This window comes from Mchenga conophoros, linkage group LG5 (genome assembly GCF_057382185.1).
Source record: "Mchenga conophoros isolate Kocher_MC1m ecotype Shallow Benthic linkage group LG5, M_conophoros_male_GT1.1, whole genome shotgun sequence".
In the NCBI taxonomy this organism is placed as follows: Eukaryota; Metazoa; Chordata; class Actinopteri; order Cichliformes; family Cichlidae; genus Mchenga; species Mchenga conophoros.
This window is the reverse complement of record NC_140530.1, coordinates 7086413-7104623: the sequence shown is the minus strand read 5'-3', so window position 1 is coordinate 7104623 and position 18211 is coordinate 7086413. Positions and strand designations below refer to the sequence as shown.

Here is an 18211-nt window from a genome sequence, read left to right as displayed (position 1 = left end):
TTTGCCCGGCCCGCCGGAGGTTTTGCCCGGCCCGCCGGAGCAGTCGGCAGGGAGGAAGCGACGTTCGCGTCACCGGCGCGGCACCCCACAGCCGGACTTCAGGATGTCAAAACAGTCGGCTGTGGTGGGTGAAGCAGACACTCTTTTTGTTCCTTTTTACCCAGATGCTAGGTCTATTTCTTCTGGAGCTATTTTTTGTGTCTCCTCTAAACATGATAAGGATTTCTCCGTCTCACCCATGACCATTGCTCCTAAGACTGCCTTTGTTGAGCCGACTTTTCGTGCTAATGACTATGTTCACGCTGTTGTTCCCATGCCCGGAGTAGCTGAGCCTAGCACTACGAACATAGGGAATTTAAGTGTCAGGGAAGCTTTCTTGTCTCTGTCAGTTCCTTCAGGGAAAGCTATAAACCTTTCTGAAACTGGTTTTTCTGACCATATTGTTCCATCCTTACTTTCACCTCAGTCTGTAGCCCAGCTGCCCTCAGTTCAGTCTGTAGCCGCTTTGCTGCCTATAGCTCTGTTGCCACCAGTTCAGCTGTCTGCCCACTCATTAACCCAGCCATCATCCTCGAAGCCTCATCACAAGCAGGGAACACACTTCATACAAACTTTAGCTGGTTCACTTAAGCTGGCCATCTCAGAGACAGTTGCTCCCTCTAGGGCCTCCCCAGAGGCTGGGTGTCAGTCACCAGCCAACTCTGGACCCCTAGAGGTCAAGACACCAGCACCAGCAGCCTCACCGGAGAACTCACCTGAACAGTCTCGGCTCTCAGCACCCCCTGAGAGCTCAAGTGAGTTCACCTGTCTGCCTCAGTCCTCTGCTGAGTGTATTGGGGAACACTTCCAGCCCTCTGAGGACTGTATCCCACTGTTGCTGCCTGAGTCTAGCCACGGTGCTGCTCAGTCCCAGCCAGTGTCCACACTGGCAGAGGTCTCCGTACCTGCTGCTTCAGAGACTGCCTTCACTGGAGGGCCTGAGGAGCCCGTCCAGTCTCAAGTCATGTTAGCTGGGGGTTCAGGTGAACCCAGCCAGCGTCCTGCCTCGTCGGCTGGAGGGCCTGAGGAGCCCGGCCAGCCTCAAGTGTCGTCTGCTGGGGGTTCAGGAGAACCCAGCCAGCCTCAAGTGTCGTCTGCTGGGGGTTTAGGAGAACCCAGCCAGCCTCAAGTGTCGTCTGCTGGAGGGCCCGAGGAGCCCACCCAGCACCACGCCTCGTTAGCTGAGGGTCCTGGAGGACCCAGCCAGCACATCCTCACACCTGCTGACGGTCCTGGAGGACCCAGCCAGCACATCTCCACATCACCTCCTGCAGCGTCGCTGCCGTCAGGTTCCGCAGCCGTCCCGCTGCCGTCATCCACGCCTGGTCCAGCCTCCGCTTCTGTCTCGTCGCCGTCATCCACGCCTGGTCCGGCCTCCGCTTCTGTCTCGTCGCCGTCATCCACGCCTGGTCCGGCCTCCGCTTCAACCTCAGTCTCGCCTGGTCCGGCCTCCGTGTCTTCAGCTTCGTCTGGTCCGGCCTCCATGTCTTCAGTCTCGTCTGGTCCGGCCTCGGCTCCGCCTTCGTCTGGTCCGGCCTCCGTGTCTTCAGTCTCGTCTGGTCCGGCCTCGGCTCCGCCTTCTTCTGGTCCGGCCTCCGTGTCTTCAGTCTCGTCTGGTCCGGCCTCGGCTCCGCCTTCGTCTGGTCCCGCCTCGTCTGATCCTGCGGTTGCCACACCGCCGTCGGAGCCAGCTCGACCCGTTCTGCCTCGCCTCTGCCGGCCGTTTTCCGGGCCTCTAAGATGGCATCATGGCCTTCGGGGACGGCCTCCGGAAAGAGTTCGTCGCCGCCGCTGGCATCGCAGCCGTCCTCCGGACCTGCTCGGTGGCCGCCACTACCTTCCAAGTGGTCGGCCTCCAGAACTGTTTGCCCGTCGCCGCCGTTGCCGTGTGCACGGTCGGTCCCCAGAACTGTTTGCCCGTCGCCGCCATTGCCGTGTGCACGGTCGGTCCCCAGAACTGTTTGCCCGTCGCCGCCATTGCTGTGTGCATGGTCGGCCCCCTGACTGTGTTATGGACTAGTGAACAGTCATGTTTTGGTTCTGGACTCTCGTGCTCCTGGTTTTTTGTGTTTCGGGCCCTCCTTCCTGGGCCCCCTCCGCCCGCCCTGGCTTGGTGCTTGTGCTTTTTGTTTGGGGCTGTCGGGAGCCAGCCCTTTGAGGGGGGGTACTGTCACGGTTCTGGGTCCGTTGGACCCAGTATTTTGAGTTTATTGTGTTTTGATTTAAGTTTGCATCAGGGATTGTGTTCTTGTTCTCTTGTCGTGTTATGGTGATGAATATGATGTCTATTATGAGAGTTCCATGTTTCTGTTTGTCTGGGTTTAAGATGTGGGCTTAGTTTCATATGTCATTTCCTGTCTGTCTCTCTATGTCGAGCCTGCGTGTGATGTTTTATTGTGAAGGTCTGCGTCTTATGTGAGTGTTCAGTTTTACCTCTGTCTCGTCTTACGGATTATTCCCAGCTGTGTCCACCACCTGTGTGTAATTCCCGTGTTTCTCTGTGTGTATTTAAGTCGTGTCCTCCGTCATTGTAGTTGCTGGTCCGTCTGTGTAACCACCGTGTCTCGCTCGTGTGTTCACCCTGCTGTTAACCATCGTCTGCTTCTGCTCGCCCTGCTTCATGTTCATGTTCTGGTTTCTGCGCTATAGTTTAGCTGTTTCCCTGTATAGTTTAGTTCGAGCTCCATTTGCTGTTTGTCCTCATTTTGTGTTCAATAAACCACCTTCACCTCTCCACTACTGCCTGCGTTTGGATCCCCCTTCATTTCCTCCACACGGCTCCTCTCACTCGCCGTGACATAGGCTCTTCCATGGTGTGTCTTTGTCCTGTCTCCCCCCTCCCCTCACCCCCCAACTGGTTGTGGCAGATTGCTGCCGATGTGCTGATTGTTGAGCCTGGTTCTGCTGGAGGTTTTGTCCTGTTCAAAGTGAATTTTTCTTTCCCACTGTCGCCAAGCCCTTTCTCATAATGAGTTGTTTGACTGTTTGGGTTTTCTCGCTTTTATCGAAGGATCCTTACCTTATAATATAAAATGCGTTGAGGCAACTGTTATTGTGATTTGGCAATAAATAAATAAAATGAAAAAAATTGAATAGCTATGATCATCATGAATACCCTATTTTGATTTCCAAAAAACACGACACTTGGCCCAGTCATGAAGAACTTTAATAATACTGTTTGCTTAAATAAACATATTTAACATATTTAAACAATGCCTTCTCTGTGCGGTTAATGAATTGTGAAATACAAAATGCCATATAGACTTTCTGTGAGCGCAGAACAACCACTCACAAAGCAGCAGTTCGGGGATGACGTCCCACGTATCTGTCCTCTGTAGGCCTGTAGGAAAACCCGGACATTTTCATCAATCTCGAAAATCCTCCAGGCGCCCCAGACAAAATGTGAAAAGTAGACATGTCCGGGGAAAAGAGGACGGTTGGTCCCCCTAATCACTTCTATGTCAGCTGATAGATTTGATTGCATTTGATTGCATTGATTCAAACTGATCAGAAACATCAATAATTAAAGAGAATCCCTCAGCTGATGGTACTGATGTGGTCCACAGCTCGACTTTCAACATTCAGGCCACAAAATTTGTTCTTTGCAGTAATATCTGGGATTGCATTAGTTTTCGATCACAGCTAGTGCAGTCACAAAGCCAAGCATGGTGGTAACACTGTGGACCAGGAAGTGTGGATGTAGCAACGTCTTCATGAAACACATCATGCTACACCCAGGGTGTTTCCTCTCGGTCGTAATCAGCTCACCAAGCTCCTCCACCTTATTGATCACAAAAGGACAATAGGACATGAAAATACACTGTGGTTGTCTAATAGCTACAGTGTCAATGGTCATTCGTCAGTCTTTCTTGTTTCTTTTTTTTGCCTTTTCCCCCCCAAGATTTTGTGTTTGTTATTTTGCAGTAAAGCTTTAGTCCTCGCCTTAAAATAGTTCCATTGAGAGACTTCTATTCATTATATGAAAGGCTTCAAATGGGCACAGAGGTTAAAAAAAAGAGCTCCCTCGCCTTTTGAACTCAAAGTTCTGTACACGATGAAGTCTTGTGGCCAACCAGACTTGTTGTTGTCAAAGCGAGCTAATATATGGCAGAGTGATGTAAGCAGAGCTATGAGGAATTTGTAATCTCAAGGCACTTATAAAAACTAAGAATTATATGGCTCTTCTGGGCTTGCCAGATTTTACAGGGCACACGTGCATGTGTTAAGTCATTTTGGCATGTTTGATGCTAAGATAATGTACTCACCTCTATCTCAAAATCACCTTTCAACCCGCTGACATATGACATATGTGGTGAGGGCTACTGAGCCATGCTGCCTGACCCGTGAGTCTACATTAATCATTTGGGACAAGAAAAATTGGTTAGCATGCTGCAGGTGCCAGAAGCAAATAAAGTGGACAATGTCCAACAGTCTTTAAGTTAGTAACGACAAGAGGTGTTGGCACAGTTCAGATACACTGGGACTGGTGTTTTGAAAGAGGATAAATCAAGCAGAATACATTATCAGAGAATGTGCAAGGGTTATCAATCACATCCAATCAAATCAGCTCCTCTCATTTCTTTTAAGGCATGGCAATCACAGCCATGACGTAGTGGCATGAGAACGTCTAGACAGACTTCTTCATCCTGCCATGAAAATACAGCCAAGAATAGATGGTATTTATTCTAAATGTTTCTACTAACCAACTTTATTTTTTAAATATATAGTGTATAGTATACATAACATCCAGATAAGTTCAGTTCTTGCTTTTCTAATGAGGGATAGTTGTAGCAATCAGTCCAAGAAAAGTGAAGAAGAGTGCTGGCAAACAAACATCAGTGTAAACGTTTTGCATGGAGGTTTCAAAAGATACCCTCATCCTTTCATCCGGTTCAAGATGAATGTAATTGAATTAATATTTCATTGTTACAAACAGGTACTCTGCTTTATCTTTGAAGTGTGTATCATCCTGTTAGCGTGCCTGTGTTGGAGTTCAGGTGGAAATTATTACACAATGGGGAACATATTAACAATGTGCGTCCTATTAAAGATTTTCTATTGCATTCAGCCCTAAAGGATTGGTTCCGATCACAGAAGCTTGTCACTGTTATGAGGCCTAATTCTTCTCAGATGATCAGTTTTAAACACACACACACACACATGCATGTACAGTGGGGGAACTCTGTTGATGGGAGAGTTAACCGATTGACATGTTTCCGTGACAACCCCAGTCTCCTCCCTCCAGTGGACAGCATTGGGAAACTCCTAATGAGTTTCCAAGGCCAGAAACACTATATCACTTACACACACGCACACACGCTCTCACACACGCCCACACACACAGCGGCCTGTAGAGCCAGAGTGAATGGGATTTATTGTTATTGTGATAACCTGGGAGTCCAGCAGTGGTTCAGTGTGGCTGAAATAAGGCGGCTTTAATAAGCCCTGATTTAAAGTGGGACTCCTGGAGGAGTTACTCACGCACACACACACACACACACACACACACACACACACACACACACACACACACACACACACACACACACACACACACACACAATCTTGGAACAGCTCTCTCTCAGCCTTTCTCATTCTCCTTCACGTCCAATAACCTTCACCTTGTGTGTGAGCAGGGCAGAAAGCACAGAGGTGTTCATGTGGATCATTTCCATTCATCTGTCTCGAGTCGTGAAGAATCGATTCCATCACTGCTACGTCAGAAATGTGTGTGGGCACATGTGTGTGTGTGTGTGAGTGTCCCTGTGTGTAACTTTACTGTTACATCCCAGGGGGATCAGGTCTCAATATATCTAAACTAAGCAGGCAGCCATGACAAACATTAGCCTTTTGAATTATGACCCGTCTGCTAGATGCCGAGTGTGTATCTGCTGTGCGAGTGCAAGTGTGTGAATGCGACGGTGTGTGGCTGTTTCCAAGAGTTTAATAGAGAGTGCCTAGTGCACAGTTCATAACCACAAGATGTTTTCAGTTTCATATCAAAATTTTTTAAGGTAATATGGTTAATGGCAGTGCGTGCAGGGGTGTAGCTAGGAGCTACAGTTCTGTGAAAACACGAGTACACTGTTACTGCTTCCACAGGAATTAAGAGGGTAAGTAACAGCCAGGTGCCGGTAATTACATGCACTTGTTTAACTGATTAGCAGCAAGTGTGAGCACAGCTATAAAAGCAGATTCAATCTGGCAGTTTGCGAATGGTCAGGAGAAAGACTTTTCTTAAAAAAAAAAATTGCTGCAAAGCTTCGCTTTGGAAAGTTGCATCGGAACAATAAGACTTCTGGAACAATGTCCTCTGGACAACTACTGACCACTGACCAGCTGGCAGCATTAGTGGAAAGGATACGAATTAAGCTCCCACCGTTACCTACACTTAATTTAACTTAATACATACAAGTATTTGAGGCTTATGTACTGATATTACTCTTCTGTACTTTTCATTTAATAATATAATATGTACTTCTGAACTTCCAACTTGCCTTTGAATCCTTAATCGAGTACCTTCTCAGTCTTGTCGACAGAATTAGTTGAGGTTTGCAATTACAGCTCAGTTCCATTTAATTCAGTTTTATTTAAATAGTGCTAATTTACAGCAATAGCTTCTTCAAGGTGTTTGCTGATGACAAGTTAAACCCCAGAGGGTTAAAACACTGGCCAGATGTCCAAGTGAGGTGAACACCATGTCCACGAGCACATTCACAGAAACATGTGATTCTGCTCTCCTTCTCCCATTTTTAATTGTCTTTCGTTTTGACTCAGTCCACTCCTCCCTCGTCTCCCATGCAGTGATTTACAGGCTGCACATTGGTATCACAATCAGTCTGTCTTACAGTCTTGTTAACAGCGGTATCCTGACACATTACAGGCAGGCAGATTACACTGACCTCATCTGAAATAGTTTTTATCTCTGTATACACAGTTTTTGGTTTACATCTTGACTCTTGTAAAAGTCTGAGTCAGACGCTATGTCACATTCTTGTGTGATCACAGTGATCTACAAAGGTTTATAACTTTTAAAATTCTTTGTTGGTTAATCTCTATTGGCTTTGAAAAGAATTACTTGGGGTTAAAACCAATTTTTATTTAGGACATACATTTTCTTCATTTAGGTGTCTCAGTCTCATTCAATAAGTGCTCCCTTTTTCTGTGGTGATATGTTGAGAGCTCTGATGGATGGGTGGTATGTATGAATGACTGTCTCTATTTATTGAAGGTGGAGGACACAGACGCTATGTTGTTAGGACAGGACTCAGACCATGACCTTGTGACCTTACATCCACACACACACACACACACACACACACACACACACACACACACACACGCACGCACACACGCACACACACACAAACTTTCAGGTAGTGCCATAATGAGTGTGTGTTGGTCACAGCGACCTCTTTCACCTGACCACTGGCACACAGATGCAGACCCAAACACATGCTGATCAGTCATCATGTCTCTGCTCACTGTAATGAGTCTGTGTCATTTTGATAAGTATGCCGTAATGACAGCAGGCTGCAGTAGGCTGGTGTTAAAGAAAGAACTCTTTTCTTATTACGTGCCCAGGCACCAAAGCAAAATAGCACCCTTATTATATGCTCTGGTGCAAATGGTTTTATTTTATTATTATTATTAATTTTAATATTTGTATTTGCATATTTTGTCAGTTTTTGATTAAAATCAATGTTTTATTGAATTTTATTTAGTCAAACTTCTTGGATAACATGCTTTTTTGGGGGCTTCATTTGTTAAATGCAGAAATAGCAAAAGGGAGTTTTTCCTTCCCACTGTCGCCAAGCTCTTGCTCATAGATGCCCAGCTGAGTGTTGGAGTTTCTCTGTATTATTGGAGGGTCTCTACTTTACAATAAAAAGTGGTTTTGTGGTAACTATTAAATTTATATAATAAGGTTACAAATATGCATCACTTCCTTCAAAAATCTTCTTTGAAAATGGAAAAACAACTAGTAAGTCAGATGTCTGTGCGACTTTCATCGTCACTTCATTTTGACTTGGACTTGAAAATTTGTTATCTGATCAACATAGTATCCCTAATTCTATAAATTTTCTATGAAATATGCAAAAGCAAACAACCCCCCCTCATGTATTACTTATTAGGTCTGTAGGGTAACTATAGACCTGTGGGGAGGTCTATAGTTACCCTTAAACTAAAATTACCTTAAACCCAAAGAAATCTAAGGGTGTGGACAGTTTAGACCCATCACTCCTTCAACACAGAGCTAATCTGATCACTGCACCTACAAGTCTCATGATGCATTCTCAATTGTCCAGGTAAGGAAAGGAAAAGCAACGTCTTCATCTGGACGTTGTTTTTCCAGTCTGAGAAACGTTTGTCACCTATAATGTAACGTCTTCATTCTCAGCCGACTGCAGGTTTCACCAACCTTATAAACAGTTTGCATGATGACCAAAACTGGCAACACTCTAACAGTTCTGGTGATTATTTCAAAACTGTCTTGCCTGAGTTTACAGGCAGCACAGTCACATTATAGTTAAAGTCACATCACAACAACAGCTGCTGTATCTGTATTCAGTAATTATATAAGCCCTTGATAATTATCAGCATTGTGCTGCAGTTTTCATAGATCTACTAAAAGTATTTAATTCAGCAGAATGGCATTGTATTTAAAAAAAATATTGTCACTTGGTTTGGATGAATGTCCTTTCTTAGTTAGTAGTTTTGCAAGTTTGTAGGTCAAATCTGTTTGTATGGATGTTCCTTGGGTTCTATATTTGAACCTCTCTTAATCACTCTGTACATAAACAGTGTTATCTCTGCCACTTAAAATTGTGATGTACCTCTTTTTGCAGATGACACTATTTTATATGTCACTGTCTCTTCCCGTGATCAGGCCATGAAACTTTTGTAATCAGTTTGATTGATTACAAAATTCTCTGATCACACAAACTTATTAAACTCTTATAAAACAAAGTGCATTATTTACAATATTTACAAGGACATCTAAACATGTCCACTTGGTTCCTAACTGCTAACTGCAAAGGCTATTAAAATAAAAGCGGTTTTAACAGAGTGCCTTCTTTTGAAACATGCTGCCTGAACCTCATTTCAAATCACTATTATTATTACGTCATATTACTGGTACACTGGTACAGCACATGTGAGTGAGATACTTGTGTGCAAGTTTTATAAGCAACAGCGGTGAAAAAATACAAGAACATAAGAAACAAGCGAAATATAAGAGCAGGAATGTGAGAAGAATACACCTATGCACAATTATAAGAATGTATGCACATGACTCATATATATGTATATATATGCATATGTGTGTGAGGGCGTGTATACATATATACACTGTAAAAAAATATTCCGTAGAAAAACAGAAAATGTCCTGGTAATTTTCTGCCAGTACATTTTCTGTTTTTTTTACGGAGGTTTGACGGACCTTTCTGTAAATGATAAAACGGAAAATTCTGTAGATTTACAGTATACTCTCTGTACTATTTACGGACATTTCCTTCAGCTATAAAACAGAAAATTCCGTTTATTCACAGTATATTTTCTGTATCATTAACTGATATTTTCGGTTAATAGAAAAATTGAAATTTCTGTTTATATTACTATTTCCAAGCACTTCTTTTCACTGTAACTCATTAAATATAGTTCTTTATATCCATAAACGTACATTTCTATGCAATTACAACCTAGTACACCATGTACTCAAAAATTCATAAATTAAAACTTAAATTAATTTGTGCTTCGTACACAACAACATTGGTACAATTAATGTTAAATATTCTTTTATTCTCCTTAACTCAAACACTATACTAAAATATAATGACAGCATCCATCTTGTCATAAAACTACTAAACAGCTGATACATGAACAAAATAACTCACAAGCTTTCAAATTTGAGCATTTTTATTTCCTTGAAATCAGGTTGCCCTCATGTAAATGTGTTTATTTACATTCATTCAAGTGGCTACCAAGTGTTTTCTTCAAACAGGACACCTGACAAACAAAAAATGTCATATTTAACGACATGTTCACATTTAATAATATCCAGAGTACCTTTTAGTTAGAATCACTGCCTTGTGGTAGTTTTGCCTCAGCCAAATGGTTAAGGTGTGGTTTACATCCATCTCTGTCCACTTATGATACAGTATACACATGTAGTCAGTTATAGCCAAACACCTTTGATTACTGAATTACATTCACTTCATTAATGAAGTGAATGTAATTCACATTTGTGTGAACATTTGTCTGAGATTAACTCTTTGGGCTCTTTACCTTACAATATAACATACTTGAGTCAAAATTTGTTGACTGTTTAAGTGGTGCCACATGAATACAACTGAACAGATCTAAAGAAGATGTTCCTGAACTTTGGGTTTATTCGAACAGGACTGATGGATAACCACAGGACTTTTCCCCATATGATAACTACAACACATAATAAATTAAGACAGATTACTGTCCCAAACTTAAAGATAAAAGTGTATTTACGGGACTTGTTTTGTCAGTGAGGAGCAAAGTATAATTAGAAGTGCTTGTTCTGATGAAAAGTTAAACTGTAAACAGCAGCATAGTGAATAAGGATCTGTGTCCACGAATCCTCAGCAGTGACAACACTTAAACATCATAGTTCAAAATCCTTAATGCACACCTTTTTCTCCACGGTGTTCAAATTCTCTAAGCTGGTTAAGTAGAGGAAAAAGTCTGACATATTTCATGACCATTAAATGTTAGACAAGGCTCTGAAAACGAGGTTACAGTTACAAACAAAAACCTCTGCTAGTGCGCACAGACCCTAAATCACAACAAATAAGACAATAGTAAGACAAATTACTACAAAGTCTTGTTACCGTTCTTCATATAACAGTGTGACAAAGTCCTGAATGCAGCCTGCATGTTAGTACATCAAGGTCCACCTGAGCTTTAAGTAAAATACACTCAGCTTTTCCTTGGATTTTAAGAGTTGCTCAGTTCATACAGGAACTGCAGCAGTCGGAGTTAACGTGTCGCTGTGTTGCTCCGCCGTGTCAGCCATTGAGACTAGTCGCAATTTATTCTGAGGAAAAAAAGAGAAACAACAAGACATTTTTAAAAAGTTTGTATTTTTATAATTTTTTTTTACCTAGAGCATAAACAACATAAACAAAAAAAGGATTAGGGCTGTGCGATATGACGATATATATCAGATTACGATATAAAAATGTCTATCGTTTCATATTATACACTATTCTTTGTTTTGTGGTGTTGCAAAATAAACTGTTTACGGCAATATTTTTTTCATGGTTTTGATGGTCACTGTAGTTGCTATATTATTTCTTAAAGTTCTCTCCTTCTCTTATACTTAAAATAACCACACTATGGACGGACAAGTGACTGTTTTTACGCGTACTTTCGTTACCAACAATGAGGATAAAACCATCGTGTGGCTCCGCCGTCCGCTTGTTTATTTTCCACATAAACCTTTCACAATAAAGCTCAAGTTTCTGTTGAGACTTTTCAAACTAAACTGAAATGATATACATTATTCTCAAACATAAAATTTCAGAATATGCATCAAACAAATGACCTCAAATAAAAACATCAAGTAACTATAAATGGCGCTTACAGTCACCACGCAGACGAAGGCACAGAGAATACCAGCATGGCCAGCAAGGATGAGGCAGAACCAGAAGGACCAGTCAAAAGAAATCGAGGACCTTATTGTTAAATGAGGGGCTACCTCTGTAGCATGGACATGGTTTGGTTATGAAAAGTCTGACACGCCCCAGAAAACTGTACTATGCAAATTATGCCACAAACTGGTCCCCACCACCACTCGAACACGACAAACCTCTTTAACCACCTACACAAGAATCACATGAAAGAGTTTCGAGAGAGTTTACGAATGAAAAGCAAAAAAGAGTCGTCAGGTGCTCAAAATAATCCTTAGACTCAAACGTTAGAACAGGCTTTTCCTTGCAGCACGCCGTGTAATAAATACTCAGAAAGAAAATGGCGGCCATTTAAACTCATGTCTAAAAATGTATAGTTTCATGCATCGGTCAAAACACTCGACTCCAGGTACACGACGCCCAACTGAAAACATTTCACATAAGTCGAGTTGCCCGAGAATCACAGAATTTACAGAAAATGCACTATTTTGTGATATATATCGTTATCAGGAGAGATACGTCTTATATTGGGATATGAGATTTTGGTCATATCACGCAGCCCTACAAAGGATTATAATTCACGTAGAGTTGCATACACATAACACCATTCTGTTGCAACAAAAGCAGTTTATAATTAAAGTAACATACATACCTTGAAAAACTAAATCAACCACAACATTAAACTCACCTTGTGTTTGTAGAGAAGGTGATCAGGGTTTTTCTTCATTTCCTGAGACCAGCTGCTCTGGATCATCACCAGCTTGTATCTTCATCTTTTTTTTCACTCGGGGAAGTCTTTCCTTTTCTTGGCCATTGCTCTGCACTGGAAAACCAAAGTGTGTGATCAAAGGTGAAATAAGGGATATTTTTCCACTGCAGGACTTAAAGTGCTTCAAGTAGTGATAGCTGTTGATCCATTTCTCAAATAATCTGTAAGGATCTGGATTTTTAAGAAAGATACAAATATCTCTGCTTATATTTGGCTAAAAGCTTGATATAGACAAGGCATATAGAGCCCCTGCACACCAGCACTGCACTTACATTATAGTTCAATCAAGAAATAGTTATTATTGATTTATTATTGAATTTTTTTAGTAATAATTTTTAGTATTTAATCACATTAGCACAGTGGGGTGACAAAAATATTCCACATACAAGAAATACTGCTCAGCATTTCATAAATTACATTTTCAACAAATGTTGGAGTAAAAACACAGTTACAGGGAAAATGTGTCTGTCTGTAAATATTAACTAAACATTTCTATGTGCTACAAAATAGACATACTGTAATTGTAAATGTGCTGAGGTGAAACTATACTTTCAATAATTTTACCACTACAGTCTGTTAACCACCGAAATAATCTATGCTGGTCAGCTAGCTAAAAGTCTTTACTTTAGCAGCCCAAATCAGAGGCTAACATTAGCATTTGCTAGCGTCAGCCAGGAAGGTCTGAGGCTTAAACTAGGGTTAGTGTAACTTTGCCTGAAACCCTTTTACAGTAGAGCCAACTGTAAAACACAGGTATTGATACAGTACTTATTAGAGTCCTAGAATAATTTCTAGAACCATGAAGTTCTCACTTTCCCAGTTATCCACATCGCTGACTTTCGCTAATTAGCAGTCACAGCTGTGTAATACCCAGAGAGACACAGACCGCTAACTATAATATTTATGAAAACTGGTTCAGCCACTGAAGGGCAAAACTGGTGGTATCACAGTAAAAATTATTTTAACATTAACTAAAATAAAGCTTAAGTCATGTTAAACCTAAATAACAATTATTTTAAAAAATGAGTCAGCAAAATATTCCTGACTTGTCTGGAGACAGCCGAAACCAGTTAACAAATAAATTAACAATTCTTTCTAAATAAAAACACGGAGTCTTTTGAAAAACATTATTTTAATAAAACGAAACATGAGTTTTAATACTTACCACAGAAATTTGAAGGCAGTTTCTCCAACTTCAGAATCCAAAATCCAGATGAAGCCTGAAAGAAGCCTAATGGCTGCTCTTGCGCTTACTTTTCCCTCCTTTTCAGGTTCTTTTTCCCACAATGCATTGCAGTAGTTGAGAAATACAGAAAAATACCTGTAAATGACTAATACGGAAAATTCCTTCACGTTTATACAGTAGATTGTACTGTATTTTTACGGATTTTTTTTACAGTGTACATATATGTAAAATACACAGAGGTCAGCAGTTTGAATATCGTACAAAAGGAATAGCATATATGTCCAATATGGAGTGCATAGTGTTGGTGAGAGTGAGGTGTCTATGAAGTGTCACTGTTCAGCAGTCTGGTGGCTGGATGGAAAAAGTGTGGCCTTTATGTAAAAATGCGTTACATAAAGAAATCAATGCTCTCTGTTTTTATTAATGGTTAATACAGTATCCCAACATTTTTGAAAACATGATTGTAAATCAGGGTTTTTTTGTTTTTAAGAAAATGTTGCATACTAACATGCTATTGGTAGCATGTAGCTTAAATTATAGTTACTGTAAATGGAGCCTATTCTAATTTTTCTACAACATTGATCCAGTCTTTGCATGGACCTCAGGACTTATTCTAACAGCAAAACATGAGTCATTAAAAAGTTGATGATGATGGGTTTGGGGTTAGCGACTTACAAAGCAGGTTACAGGTCGAAAATGATATTATTATTAGAACACAGGCTCAACAGAGGTGAAATGTTACTAATCAATCTGTTCTTGAGTCTAAGCATAAGGCAACTACAGTAAAAAAAAAAAGCTTATCAGTGACAGCATCGTGGTGACTGAGGAGTTTTTACATTCCTGCACTTCTCCCTGAAACACTTATTAAAGTTACTGCAGAACATTTGGCTGTCAAGAAGTTGGCAGCAGAGACACAAACAGAAAGTTGGCCACATCTCTGCAAAGCTTTCAGCCCTGATCGGCTAGACAAGACCTCATTGTACCTGTGTGCAGCGTACCCAGCTTGATGTACTTGCTTAAAATGGTCGAGCTACTTAAATGACTCTTTATCTTTTCCTGCTTTGCCACAGAGATTTGCCAAATGTTATTTTTTTTCTCTGTCTACATCAAATATTTGAATGACCACTTTCGCTTTAAGAAATCAAAATGTACCGATATTATTAAAGGAAGCATGGCTGATAAGTGAAACTTTTAAAGCGCAATGAAGCAATTTGCTCTCAAACAGCAGTCAGAGTTATTAAAAATCAAACGTGCAACCTACATAATCGATGTTGAACCAAGTCTGTTTAGAAAGAAAAAAAGTAGGGCTTCCTGTTGGGCATATTACTCTAAAAACACTATTTCAAGTAATAGTTATTCTATCTGATATTTAGAGTTGAGATAAAGAGATAGACAAAACATGTAAGACAGGTCGTGTGCTGTCAGAGGGGAGTGAAACAGGCTACAGGCCTCTATAAACCCTCCTTTATAAGGTAACAGGGCACAACCTCTCTCCCACAGGACCGCCTCATGAATGAACCACTCAGCTTTGCCCTCAGTCTGGTTTGGTGTGTGTGGATGTGCTCAATATATGGAAGAAATTATGCACTAGATTAACTCCCTGCATGTAGAAAACAGTAGGTTTCACGTGTTAGTTTGCTGTGAATTTGGCATTCTTGAAATGAAGTCGAACATGGACCGAGTGTCATAACAGAGTCCCCATTTTCTCGGCTTGTAGTGTTGACCTTCCGCACACACATACACATAAACACTTGTCCCACTGCCAGACAAACAGCCTTGGTGAACCGTGGTATGCTGAGGTATTTATGCTTTACGGTGGGAATGAGATTCCTCCGCACCACATCATGTTCAGCGACACGTTCCACTGAGCCCCTCAGAGTGAATCCCTTCAGCTCTATTTTGGTGACATCTTGTTTCCTTGCATGGACTCCTTGTGCGACATGTTTAAATTTAAAAACTTGGCCATTTTATTTATAGTTCATTTCATCTGAATTTAAAGACACAAAGCCGAACACTGTTTAAGCCATAGTAGGGGATAAGTTGCAACAACCTTCGCATCCTTCTTGTGTGTGCCTGACAGAGCGTAGAAACACATCACTCAATATGTAATGTGGCATTTCGATACATTTAGTGAGTTTAGCATGCTTATATCTTCAAAAGAACAGTGGTATCAAGCAAATGTTCAACAGATGTAACATTTATGTTGGTCAAAGTATTGTAGAAACTAAAATTTTGTGTTTTATGTGCTTTTACTGTTAAGTCTGCACCTATTCATTCTTTCTTAATTTACTTCCTAAGAAAAACTGTCTTTATAGATCACCTAAGTTATGGCCACTAGCTCTAATCACTGCTTTTATTTCTGAAAACATTTTGTTCCATATTTCGACTTGGCAGACAGCTTTGGATACTGCAATACCCGTGAACCATGAAGCCAGTAAGTAGCATATTAAAATGTATCACACACAGTCTAGAACATTGTTACCCACAGTTGAACTAACTCAAAACTAGAGCTGCCTCTCAGTTTTCTTCTGATTTCCAGTCCAGGTCTTGTGTTTGTGGCATATCTCAGCCTTTAACCCCGTTCCTTAAGAATAGCTTCTTGGCAGCAACCTTTCCCTGTTCATCTGCCTGCCATTTCTTCCTCTATCCTCCATTCGCCCAGTTTATGCCAAGACATGCGAAGTACCCGCTTCTCAGTTGAAAGATACTATTTCCTTCTCTAAATGACCTCCTTGACTCCTCGCTCAAACCAGGATTCCTCCCCATGCACCGAAAGAGCGTCCACTGGCCTGTAGGTGTAAATAGACTGCAGAGTCCTCTCCTGACAAGATGTCACCTCTGTGTTGAGGGATCTGCTTAGCCAGAGGTTCTTTTGTTTCCTAATCCTGATATGATGCTTCCCTGGCTGTTGTGTCTGTGTTCGCTTTGTGTTGTGGCATCCTGATGACACCTAGTTTGTGTTCCAGTGGATGATGAGAGTGAAACCTTAAATACTGATCTGTATGCACTGATTTATGCACATCAGCATTTAAATGTCCACCATTATTGATGGAAATTAGCAAAGAAGAAGCTGAGAGATGAACAATTCAGAAGATTGTTTTAAACAGTGGTTGATCTGAAGGACTAAAGCAAATAACTGTGTGTACTGTGTATCATTCTGCTCTAGTTGAGTCCAAATTTACCAAAAGAAAAATGAGATGATCAACAACATCATCATACTGTCTGTATGTAACGGCGGCCTATCGGTGTTTTAGGTGTTTTTGGAGTGGACCAACTAACTCAACACTATATATTTAGTGTGAACAAGTAATCAAACCGTATTGAAAATGAACAATTGGGGTAGCCCAAGTACTAAAAATTAAATTCATAACAGATAATCTGATATTTGATCTGGTCTGATAGATTATACAAATCTTAGAAGGAACCGAAAAAAGCCCAAAAGGAGCCTTTGTTTTGTTTTTTGTCCTTCTTGATAATTAAAAGAGAGGACGCAGCGTAATGCAGACCTCATGCTTTGCTGAAGTACAATGTCAGCAGTGACAGCAAAGTACAAATCATTGTGGGCATTTTGTTGTGGCTCTTTGAGACAAAGCCTCTATTGGACGAGGTCTGGAAAAAAGGTTTGGGTGCCGGAACAAAAGATATTAAGCAACCCGTGTCAGAATACATTAAAAAGTGCAGCAGGCTCTTTTTTATTCCACTTAATTGGGTTTAAGGAAGACAACCGATGAAGCATTTTCTAAATTGCTGAACAGAGTCATTGCAGCTGACACCAGAGTGCTCAGACATCATTATTTAAACAAGTGTGTCTGTTTCTCAGAAAACAAGTTTCCATTTTCACCTTGTAAAAGATGAATGCGAACCAGACAAGCCGACACTCCTCAGACCTCTGCGATGACGTCAGGTCATTTGTCTTAGTGAGTCAGGTTCAGGATGGACACACAAACACCCACCCACTCACCCACACACACACACACACACACACACACACACACACACACACACACACACACACACACACTAACAGCAATCCTGAAATGAGTACAATAACTCACCTCTTGCTGTCACTTGGTGCTACCAAGGGACTTTGCATTCATCATAAGTCAGCGACAAGAAGTGCACTAAGCAGCCAGCACAAAAAAACACATCCATAATGCAATAACTGCTAACATAATAAAGTGTAAATATACATGCAGCAGGTGCTTCCTGGGATCTTGATAATAAATGTGCCATGAAGTTTGATAAGTAATTTCATTCTGGGTCCAGTTTTATTTTCTTCAAGCAAATTTAGGAGGTACGGTAAATGTCTAGTAGAGTCAGTTGCCATTAATCATCGGGATGCACAGTTCGACCAGCTTGACATTGCGTTCAGTAAATACTCATTGATGAAACATTAATTATCAGGGTGTGTCCTTGTTCATCAGCACCCTCTAATACCTTTGAATACCATGTTGTCCACAGACGACAAGCCTCATTAATGTTCATGTTTCACAACATGCTGCTTCTTACATCATATTCATATCTGGATGCTGTGTACATCGGCTATCAGGTTCA

General features: G+C 41.2%; 1 long non-coding RNA gene across 1 annotated transcript; it reads right to left on the bottom strand.

Annotated features, from left to right (window-relative positions):
* Positions 1-9886: 9886 nt before the first annotated feature.
* Positions 9887-13849, bottom strand: LOC146573674 (uncharacterized). The gene is made up of 3 exons (XR_014892555.1): positions 13637-13849; positions 12391-12525; positions 9887-11107 (listed from the first exon to the last, which is right to left on the bottom strand). It is a non-coding gene; the product is annotated as an uncharacterized LOC146573674 (long non-coding RNA).
* Between the last annotated feature and the right edge of the window lie 4362 nt (positions 13850-18211).